Source organism: Halichoeres trimaculatus, unplaced genomic scaffold (assembly GCF_033239565.1).
Source record: "Halichoeres trimaculatus isolate MK-OKI-2021-1 unplaced genomic scaffold, fHalTri1.1 fHalTri1_scaffold_7, whole genome shotgun sequence".
In the NCBI taxonomy this organism is placed as follows: Eukaryota; Metazoa; Chordata; class Actinopteri; order Labriformes; family Labridae; genus Halichoeres; species Halichoeres trimaculatus.
The window spans coordinates 7811125-7823438 of record NW_027437185.1 but is presented as its reverse complement, the minus strand read 5'-3'; positions in this window follow the sequence as shown (position 1 = coordinate 7823438).

Sequence of the window (12314 nt, the reverse complement as noted above, 5' to 3'; positions counted from 1 at the left end):
GAGAGGAGAGGGGATTGTCTGCTCCGTGGCTCCCTACGAGGCATGTCACCCAGGCTGAATAGATGTACATATCATTATCTTTCCACAGTACATGCTGATGATGATATAAGACAGGGTGAGGAAAGAGGAGGGAGAAGTGAGGCTGGGAGCCAATGAGTGTGGCTCGTAGGCTCCCAGCCAATTCTCTAATTCTCTGACGCTGTAGGAAAGCCAGTTAACTGGTGCTGAGGCAGACGGAGGCCAAAATATCCTGACCTCATTTCCACAATTAATATTTCTAATGTATTCACATACAAACCCAGTTATTTGTCATTCATCTCATGTTAATTCAGCGCCTCGAGGTGCAGTTCTTAAAACAGCAACAAGACATAATTTCTGTGATGGAGTATCCATGACACTCCACATTTCTCTCCTTGTACACAGGAAATGATGGAAAATTTGAATGTTTTATTTGATACATAGTTCACCTCACTTTTAGTCAATCTTATTTTTCTCCCATCTTGATTTCATTTACCTTGTCTTTACTGATAGCTTTCGTATTTGTTCTTCTGAGGGTCCCCTTGAGCATTTTGTTCTCCATATCTTGTCTAAGGCTTGTTGTTAGTTATTCATAAAAGAAGGCTACCTGCAAACCAAATCTTGTGACAGATAGTCTTGCCACAATTTTCAAGCTGGTGCACATCAGGATATGCTTATAATTAGTTTTGCATACGCAAAAGTCAAGGCCAAAGCAGTGCTGTGCTATTTTCTTCTGCCTTACCATCACACATGGAAATAAGATGTAGTTTGTGCGTTGGTACGAAACAGAAGTTAAGTAACAATAGAAAACCAGTGCAATGGTGTCAAACACTTGGACTGAGGAGGACATATGGACTGCTGGGCAAACAAAAAGCTGCTACATCGATGATCTTATTCCAGCTCACATTTGGATGCTTGTTGGTGCAGGGGTTAGCGCTGTCACCTTATAGCATGTTCTACCTGTGCATGCATGGGTTCTCTCCATTTTAAAATAAGACAGTTGGAATAGACCTTTAATGTCACCTTAGAATTCTCACCCTTCTCAATCTCACTATAACTTTTGATACCATCAATCACACCATCCTCCTCTTCTGTCTGCAATCAACTCCTCACATCACTGGCACGGCACTCTCCTGAATCAAACCATACTTCACAGACAGATACCAGTTCATCCATATCAACAACTTTACCTCCACCACAGCTCCCTTGACCAGTGGCGTCCCCCAGGGCTCGGTGCTTGGTCCCCTCCTCTTTATTCTCTACATCCTTCCCATTTTTTAAAATAATCCGTTGTCATAGTCTTTGGTTTCACTGCTATGCTGACGACATCCAACTTTACATTTCCACCAACTCCATCACTGCTCCAACACTCTCCACCCTGACCAGCTGCCTCCGAGACATTAAATCCTGGATGCAAGCAAACTACCTCCAACTCAACTGTGATAAATCTAATCTCTTGATCATTGGCCCCAAAAAAAACATTAAAACTCTCATTTAACAATGTTTCCCTCCCCCGAACATTACATGCCCTCAACCTAAGTAGCCTCTTTGACTCCCATCTCACCCTGGATCACCACATCAATAAACTTAACAGAACTGCTTTCTTCCACTTAAAAAACATTGCCCGTCTTCGTCCGTCTCTCTCCTTTTCCACCACCAAAAAAGAAAAGTCAGCAAGGTAAAAATGTTCAGTCTTTCTCCCAGTCTTCCTCCCACAGTCAATAAATAAATAAATAGATAAATAAATAAACAAATGCTCATTAGGTTGATTGGTAACTCTAAGTTGACTTTAGGTGTGAGAGTGTGTTTGATTGGTTGTGTTTTTCTACATGTCATCTCCATGCTGGTGATCTGTTCAGGGTGTACTGAAGCTCAGATTAAGAAACTGGGGGGGGACAAAACACACAAAAAAAGGTCTTTCTCATAACCTGTCAGCAGATCACATTTCAGGGTGTTGTTTTTGATTCTGAATATTTTAGACTGTCCAAAAACACCACTTACTAAATTACTTTAATTTCATCACATTAATATGTTCCTTTATCATCATTTAATTATTTAACATTTATCTTTTGACAGTTCATCTGTATGGATTATCTTTTTGTGTTTTATTTACCTTTATTTTGTACTTTATCTCCAGTGTTTTTTTTTTTTTTTGTTTTGTTTTTTTTGAATAGCCAGAGCTCAAGTTAGCGTTTTCTCAGCTCAGCTCATGTTTTTGTTTTACTGCTCTACTCTGTGAAAAGATGTTTAACTTAAGTGCTCTTATTCTTCTTGGGCATGAAAAGAATGTTTGTTTTTTTTTTTTTTTCCTTTTTTAAAACTTTTGATGTTTTAATAAAATATGTCCACTTCAGTGGACTACATGCACCTGAGCATTCAAAGTAAAATCATATTATCCCAATGTACATATGTACATATAAATTATTATATTTATTACTATATTTATTATTATTATTATTATTATTATTATTATTATTATTATTATTATTATTATTATTTTATTTTTTATATTATTATTTATCTATTTTTGGCAAATGTATGTGTGTAATTCCTTTTCAATGCTTTGCAAAAAAAAAATCTAAACTTATTTTTACACATTGTTTTACACATGACTTTTTATATATTGTAGTTAATGAGCTTTTATTATTATTATGATTTTTTTTTTTTTTTTACCCTCTGATGCTTGTCTGTATAAATGACTTTAACCTGGCTGTCCACTGCAGTGACCACTGAGCACCAGGGGTTAAATTTGGTTGGTTGATGACACTGAGTGGTCACTTTCTGTTCAATATGTGTCTTTTTTCTCTTTACAGTCTATGGTTCTTCACCTTAAACATTCATTTTAGTTTTTATTGAGACTTTCCACACCTTTACTGCTGGCTTCCTCACACTTGCTTGCAAAGGTCCAGTCAACAGGTTGATGATGTGGTGATTCACACATCTTGTTCCACCGTCCACAAACTGTTTTCTTCAATACTGACAGCCGTGTGTTTATGACTGTTACAGTATGAAATGAAAGAAGCTGTAATGTTTCCTCAAACTGCATACTTATCAAAGTGCTTATCATGTATGTGCTTTTCACAGCACATTTTCATCGCAATAAAATGTTCCCTCCACTTAAGTATTATAAAACATACCATAACTGGCCATTACTGTTATATATTGCAGGAGGAAGACATAAAGCCAGAAATCAACATAAAATTGCTGCAGTGAATTAATAATTGTTTTTAAAAAAAAAAAAACCCACACATTTTCTTTCTTTTGAAGGCAAAAGAAGGAAAGTGTTTGAGGTTGTTTTAGAGCTGCAAAGCTGGAGACAGAGACAGGGAGGTTGAATTATTTTTCAACAGTAGTAAATAAAGGCACAACACCTGTTACCACCTTTCCAAGCTCTGGTATTGTTGGGCTCATAAATTCTCCCTTGCTTTAGCAAAAGGTTTTTATGCATAATAAATTTGAGCTAGCTGCTTTGGAGCTTTTAGGATCATTCTTATCAATATTTATCTACTTGTTTTTGATTGACAGGTGACCCCTGGGAAATGATGTGCAAACCAACCACTTGCAATTAGTAGTTCCTTCTCAAAATCACATGATACCTGTGTGATGATTTCACTAATTAATCTGCAATCTGTGCAAGGAAAAGCAAACACAACAAAAAGCAGCTCAGAGTGAGTGTCTGTGTGTGAGACAGCAGTGCTACAGATGCACACATATAGTCAAGTAAAAGCAGAATTTCATCCAGGGAGAAGTCATAACAAAACAATTTCACTGCAGTAAAAGCAGCCAGGTAGTGTGGTTATTGGCTCAGTTGCCCTGGAGGATACAACAAAGCGGTGAGGAATTCCAATAGTGGCGAGAAAGAAACAAGCCATTGTGCGAGCGCTCGATAATCACAGAAGAAAGGAGAGGTGGGTTTCTTTTCTATTAGAGAGATTGCAGGAGTCAGGTAATCCAAAAGGTGGTCAGATTAGGACACATGAAAGAGTGGTGTCAGAGAGGGATGATCCACCGCACACTGTGAACAATGAGCCAGAAAGGAGAGATTAATCTGTTTAGCTTTAGCATGCTGCGACTGTCTGAAAGGTCAGGCCAGTCAAGTATTCAGACATATTTTGACCTTTTTTTCCCTTAAAGTCAAATATATTTCCCTTAAATGGATGCAGACCAGGTTTTGACTCCCTCTATGGTGTGAGTATTCTCTATGAGCAAACAAAGTCAGGGCTGTTATGAAAAAAAAAAAAAAAAATCCAGTGTGGTAGGCTACTAGCCTACAGTGTTTTGCGCTGTTTATCTTCCATTACGAGGACATCAAATGTGTTGGCAGCTCCACACAGCCTGTAGCTTCAAACTAAATTAGACTTTCTCCAGTTAAAACCCATCAACTGTTCCTGCAATATGATATAGTGATTCAGTTTAATCTTCTCACAGCCCACTCCTTGGGTCCAAGCCCAGCGAGAGTCTGATAAGCACTGCTTTCGATCTGCACTTTCCAGACATTCTCATGATTAAAGAGCCGGAGAAGATGTTATTTTCTGAGGGGGATTTCAACAGAGTCACAGATATTTTTTTTTGGTATTTTCATTTCCTTTATAAACTCTGCCTTTTATTTTGAAAATGCAAAACCACAGAATAATTTGATTCTGTGTAATTCTCTAATTAATGCTTTATTGTAGCTCAGGACATTAACTGACACTGAAGCTTCCTGCTGCTGCAAGTGGACATCTCTCAGATTCATAAACAGTTACATTCCCATTCCTCAGCTCACCTTAATGCCAGCAAACTTGGCACAGGCTTGACATCTTATTTTATGACTAATATTCCTCACACTGTGGGTCTGTTGTACCAACAGTTGGCTTTTAACACCATCTTGTAAATGCCACTCTCTGACCACACAGACCACTGTGCACACGTCATAGGCTGTAATTCTGACTGAATTCTCACAAGAGCTCACAAAAAGCAGACGAGTTACCAGTACAAAAATATCAACATGTTTCTCTTAGTTTTGACCAAAAATCCAAAATGACTTCATCAAGGTTTCAAAGCACTACTGACACCACTACAAAGCAAACGGCATCACTGTGTGGCTGTAATGTTTGCATATATTTAAAGAGGAGGCATTCTGCTTTCACACATTGTAAATATTGATATGAAGTAGCATTGCAGAATGTTCAGACTAAACGTGTGGAGAGTTTCAAACATCTACATTGTCATATGTTGTAGAAATCCCTGAATCTGTCTGTTAACTGAACTTAACGGTCTGTTCTAACAAAAAAACAAAATAAAAAATAATAATAATAATGAAATAAAAAAATCAATACGATAATAATAAAAATAAATAAATAAACAGTAAAATTAAAAATAAATAAATAATAAAAAAAAATAATGTGGTCTCCAAGGGAACAGGAGATTTGCTGAAATGACCACATAAGGATGTCCTTACTGGTTAATGAAAAGTTGGATGAAGGGCCTCAATCACCAAGGTCTGCCTTCAGAGGGCTGACCAGTCAGAAAGAAGGGGGTTTGTGGAGCAGGGAGCCTTAAAGAGACAGTAGTTCAAACAATGTTTAGCAGTTCTTACCAAATAAGCCTTTGATATTGTTTCAAAGTCATTAAATTCTGCTGCTTGATTTAGGGGGTAAGAATCATGAAGACATTAACATCAGCCACAGAAGAGGTGCTGGGTTTGCAAACAATATTGGTCCACAGGATGAGACGGCTAATTCTGCATTTTGAGTGAGTTATTTCAGTTTAATTCTTCTACAAGGATTGGGGCCTCAATCACCAAGGTCTGCTTCCAGAAGACTGGCCAATCAGAGGGAAGGGGGTTTGTGAAGAGTAGAGCCTTAAAGCAACAGTAGCTATTATCAACCATTTTAGATAGAGGCTGAAATTAGGGTTTTCTAAGAGACCAGTGTGAGAGAAAAAAAAAGTTATAAACCATGTAAAACTACTACAGGGTACCAGAGGCACAATTTAAAGTTTAAAAATAAACAAAATATCCCAGTTTTTACATGAGCCATTATCCTTTCAATGCAATCATTTTAACACAGCACCAACAGCCACACACAAATTGAATGAAGTTTTTACTATTTTACTGAAAGCTGGCTGGCACATTTGTAAAGACTGCCTCATTCAGATTCACCCATGCACAAGAAAGTAGGCTGGATAGAAACGGCATCAACGTGTTGTGGACCTGCTCCGCTATAAACAGGTAGACGTGTCCCTTCCCCACGCAGCTCATCATAAACCTGAAGGAGTGAGCCCCTTCAGGATGAGAGTGCACAGCACAGCAGAGAATAGAGATGAGACAATTAGATGCAAAACATCATCAAACTGGATGAGATTTTCAAACAATGTACACTTTTTGTGAGCTAGAATCAGATTAGTGTAATATGCTTTTTGAAATAGACTGTGGGCCAAAACAGACAGTGAGGTTGATTTCTGTACAATTTGTGGTGATCTGTAGCAGTCACAATTCGTTGTTTGTAAATTCCACCCTGAGTGTGTGTGTACATGGGGCGCCCTTTGTATGCTTCTGCAACTCCTCGACTTAATGCAAAATCTCATTCAGAGACTCAGAGAGTACAGACTGCTGTTGTAAGATGTTATAAGATGAACAGGTTTATCTCCACCTCTTCTGTCATGTGGTTAAAATTATTTTTCTTTAAAAGTTTGAAACAGACAAACCAAATGTGCCATTTCATTGACAAAAATGAGTCTGCAAAACCTAGAATGTGGTGGTATCTTTAATGCTACATGCTTAAACCTACACACTGAATACATTTATATCACTGCGTCCAGTTCCTCTGACTGTACCCTGACCCAGAGGTAGGTTCATTCACCTCCAATCATTTCATATCCTTACATCTGTGGGTATCTTGTCTCCTGATCTGTAATCTTACAGATTATATGCTGCTAATATCTCATAGGGTTTTGAATTAACTTTGATTACAGTGATCTCAACAAGTCCAGAGAAGAGATAGCACATCAGTGAGCAGCTTAGTGAAGTGGATCTCAAATTAAAGAGCAGAGTGATCACATGTGATCTCTAAAGGCTCCGTGTCAGGGATTTAAACACTTCTGAACGCAGTGATTCCTGGTGGGCCCAGCAGACGAAGGGACTTAAAACATTGGCAGTTTTTGGCATGGGATGTCACATTTTGACCACAGATGGGCATTGGAAAATTATTACATGAAAGTCTGGTATGAGTTTCACATGGAGAACATTTAGTTTTTAAAGCACATGTTAATGTGTTTTAAGCTCTTAACATGGTCTCGGAGGTTTTTGAAATCATGATTTTCTTTTCAAGTGTAGATTTAACCAAATAAATTGACTGAAAGCACAACTCTATTAAATCGAAAAGGTCTCATGTGGATTAAAACATCACATTGCTGCAGCTTGATACTGAAAAAATAAATTTTGTAGTCTGGACATATGGACATGCTGAGATGATTTCAGTCATGTTAAGAAACCTTCTCATCATCATGTATATATATATATATATATATATATATATATATATATATATATATATATATATATATATATATATATATATATATATATATATATATATATATATATATATATATATAAATATGTACTGTATCTCCATTTAGAGTATCTTTAATGATTTTGTTTCCCCACAATGCTTTGCTGTTAACAGTTATATACAAAAAAAGACCTTTCACTGTCAGTTACTTCAGATAGTATGATAACATACTGTCATGATTACAATCATCAGTTACAGTTAACCTGGCCTGCTGACATCAGCTCATGTTCTCAAAGAGCTATGAGGACTCATTTGCAAATCAGTATCATCCCATACACCAAGCGTCCATCAGAATGCAAAATTATTTCTTACAAAAAAGCCAAAGTCCAATCGTTACTTCTGGATGAAATAATTTTGCACCCCATTCCCAACTGGTTAACTCTTTACCTAGTGTATTCATGGTCTCACAAACGTGAGATGTGGGCAGATCAGAATCTAAAACCAAGCTCATGTGATGTGAAGACATTAAAAAGAAAAAGGAAACAGTCTACTCGTTTATGTTCTGAACACACTGTATATGTTATAAAAACAGAGCAGTAAAAGTCGGTCTGACTCAGCAGCTCCTCTGTGTAACCTCTTATCAGATGGACTCCTCTAACATAGCCTGGGCTGCTGCCAGCAGGTCAGTGCCCTCCACACATTTTTATCCCCCTGAACTGCCTGTGGTGGCCGTGCTGCTCTGTATAACAGCCAGCACATCTGGTGTTTGCTGAAGTTGCCATTGCAAAACCCTAGCCTGGCCTGACATGAGGGGAATGCATGCTTTTGCAGCTAATTAAGACTTAATCTAAAAGGATGAAGCACTTACCACTGGAGCTGCAAACATGCTTAATCATGACAAGTTAATGCATCACACGGCTTTATGTACATCCTATTTACTTCATCTAAGTGCATCTTATTTGTACCAAATGCTTCTGTATAACTCATTCTTTTACAGTGGGAAGAAATGAGTGGGCTGCTCTCTCCGACTTCTCTCTCTGGGGGGAAGTCTTGAGCTTGAAGCATCAGCTCTATTTTAAAGCTCTTATACGGCCCTCAGTCTATCATGAAACTTGGAATGAAATATGTTTAATTATGGCGGTGGAAATAAAATTGACCCAAATGCCTCAGTTAAGTGTATTGGACTCAGTTGCACCTTCATTTCCCTGGCTCTCCCTTTCTCATCACCATTCAACAATGTCCTGAATATCTCAATAAAGTGCTCATAACCTATATTTCTGAGTCAAGTATATCTGCCACCAGTTAATTACCCTATCAGTCTCTTTGCCCACCCCTCTTTACCTCCTGTCAGTCTCTTATCCACGCCTGTTGTATTAAAATTAAATTTACATTACCACTAAAAACCCCAGTGCCATAATCATCTTGTTTAAGCACACTGACACTGTTTTAATCTTGTCCCGCTCCTCTTTAAAGCCTCTCCTATAAACAGTTCACATTACGTGTGAATCAAATTTATATCATCCCCAAATGTCTTTTATTAACTTCATCTGCCACCTTCTTAATCAGCCTCTTACACTTGTCTCTTAACCCAAACAACCACCGAGTGTCTACCTCAGCAGAAACAGTGGTGGTGTCTGTTTTATTTGCAGGAAGTAGCACATCACATCAAATATTAACAACATGCCCGCTGGAGAGGAGTGTGAGCCACTTTGTAGTTGCAGCCTGACAACGTGAGTGAGGAAATAGAGTTGGAAGGGCCGGTGTTTTGTGTTTGAAGAAGGGCTTGTAATCAGTGTCTGGGTTCATTAGGGTGAGATACGCTAGTGATGAATCACCAATCACAAAGAGCCGTGAGCGCTGGGTGGGGCCGCTTAGCATTTCCATTACATCATCGTGCATTCAGTTCCTGTATCGGAGGCGGCTCTGATTTAATAAAGAGTACAACACGATGTCCGGAGGAGACTGTGAGACAAATGAGGGCCAGCTACAGCAGGACTGCAGGTGTGTATGGCGGGAGAGTTTTAGGTCAGAGAAGTTCAGAATCGTGCTTGTCATACACAAAGTGTAGCGGTAATCAAAGGTTTAAAGGTTCGCTTTTCCAAGAGCTTTAATCTATTTTATGTTTGAGTTAGAAAACACTCTCCAAAATAAAAGGCCAACTTTTGTGTTACTGGATAAACAATTTCTGTTTGACATTTTTCCCATTTATATGACATTCAATCCATAGTGTAGTGGCCCCTGGAGAAGGGAAAATACTCTTAAAGAGGGTGTGTCATGTGTTACCCATATTTTAAGTATAGATAAAAAGTCACAATTCTGGATGTTCAGACTAAACCTGTGCAGATTTTCAAACCTCTGCATATTCAAGTCGTAGAAATCTACTGAATCTGTCCTTAAACTGATCAAAATGTTCAAAAAATAGCACCAGGTCTTCAAGATAGCTTCTCAAGACTTGCTGAAATGATGAGGTCATCACATAAGGATCTCCTAACTGGTTCATGACACTTTCGTGGAGGGTATCTCAAACTTTAAGCTCTGCCCCTTTGTAAGGTCTCCAGAGGACTGGCCAATCAGAAGGCAGGGGGTTTGTAGAGTAGGGAGCCTTAAAGAAACAGCAGCTAAAATGAAGTGTTTCAGACAAGTAAGACAAATATGGAACAAAAAAAGATAGACCCTCTTTAACTGATGCCCCATATTTTTATGCAGTCCATCCAAACAATGGATTACTGCCCTGAGCCTTGAAAAGTGACAAATAAGGCTTCTTTTGTACATTTACCTTCAAAATCAGCAGTACCATCTGAAAGTCAATACAGTCTGCTGCTTGACTTCAGGGAGTAAAGATCATTATGAAATTAACATCAGCCACAGAAGAGGTTCAGGGTTTGTAATCAATACTGGTCCATAGGGTGAGACAACTAATTCTGCATTTTTAGAGGGTTATTTCTGTTTCTTTAATCTTTACGCTCATGGAAGTTGGAAAAACATAGTTTCACCTTGGAATTAATTTTATGCAAGTAGTCCTGCACAGATGGAGTTTATTTAAGGAGATATATTCAAACTTGTTGCATCAGTCAGAGAGAAGTTTACTTCCAACAAACTCTGAAGCAACCAGTCCGACATGAACTGGAGTTTGGTTTCAACAGCTGAACACTGTTTAAAGATCAGGCAAATTCTGTACCTCTTTGGGTGAACGTAAATGCCACAGATGACAAGAGTATATATATATATATATATATATATATATATATATATATATATATATATATATATATATATATATATATATATATATATATATATATATATATATATCACAGTTAATTGAACCACAGTGTCACTGATTTCATGTCAATGGCCTGTTTACCTCTATACTACAGCTCTCTGTTTGTCGGGAGCAGGAGCAGGCACTGGGCTGCCATTGTTCACTAGCTATAGCACCGCAAGGTCATTAATTTAAACATAATATTGTCTGCTCTGACACAACAGCAACAACAACAACAACGAGGTGTAGCCAATAAGAGACATTGTGGGGGGGCAGGTCATGCTCCCACCATCCAAGAAAAACAAGCACAGAAAATAAAACCCAACTACTGGCAGATGCTCATGAGGAGTGTCGAACATAACCAATTTGTTCGCATATGCTTAAAACTCTTTCCTGAGATTCTTAGGAAGGGCTGTGTATGAGAAAACAGACACACTATCACTCTGATATCATTTATCACTTTCCTGCCAGCCATCACATAAAATTTATCCAATATGTTGGAATGAGCAGGAAATGAGGAAGATTCACTACAAAAGAAAAGTGGGCTGATGACATCTTTATTATGCAACAAGGGAGCAACAGGTGTAACGTTTGACACAGTATGACGCTGATTTATAATCTGTTCTGCTCACTAGCATGTTCCTCGCCACCCATTTATCAGTACAATCAATGTGTCAATTCATACATGGTATTAATAACACATCTGCCCAAAAGAATGAAGCTCTGCTCAGTTCATAGAGCCAAGCTTATGACACCTTTAGAAAAAGCTGGTTGTACCAACAGTCTCTAAAAATAGTATGGGAGGTCCAGCCATAAGTTGTCAGGCTCCCTCTTCTTTAGAATTATCTACCAGACAGGGTCAAGGAGGCAGACACCTTCCCTACTTAATGTGTAGGCTTCACACGTTCTGTTTTGATAAAGCTTATAGTTAGAGCTGGATCAGGCCTTGACCAGCTCTTGTACCCTTTTTCTCACCAGTGCTCGTTTTTTTTTAGCTAGTGCTTTGTTGGTTCTAATGACGTTCTTCCCAAGAACCAGTTTGGATTACCATCGACAACGAGCAAAGATGGAGCCACGTCATCGCATCACCAGAAATTGCAGTTTTTTTAGTTTCTTTCTTTTTTCTTTTTTTTTTTCTTAAATCTGTGTCTCCTGTGGTGGTTGTGACATTATTTTTCCCGACTCTCTGTCTGCTACATGGAGTGTGCTCATCTGCGTGTGTGCATGTGTTTGTGTGTCTGTGAATGTATCGGGGCATAACGCAGTCTTGTGCTATACAGAGAGCAAAGGATAATAGTGAATGCGTGACTGTCATGTAAAAAAGAAAAATACAAGATGAGGCTATTTAGTCTGATAAATAAAAGAACAAGGTTTAGACCTCATTTATATGACTGCTACTTTATCCTTCATTTCAACTCCAACAAAACAACAGACAACTTGCAAAGCAGCTTTTCTTTTTGAGAATGACTGTTTTCCACCACTGAGTGTTGATAACCTTGCCCCCAGCCCCCTGACGTAGTCAGTGCTTCACTCTGGCCCAG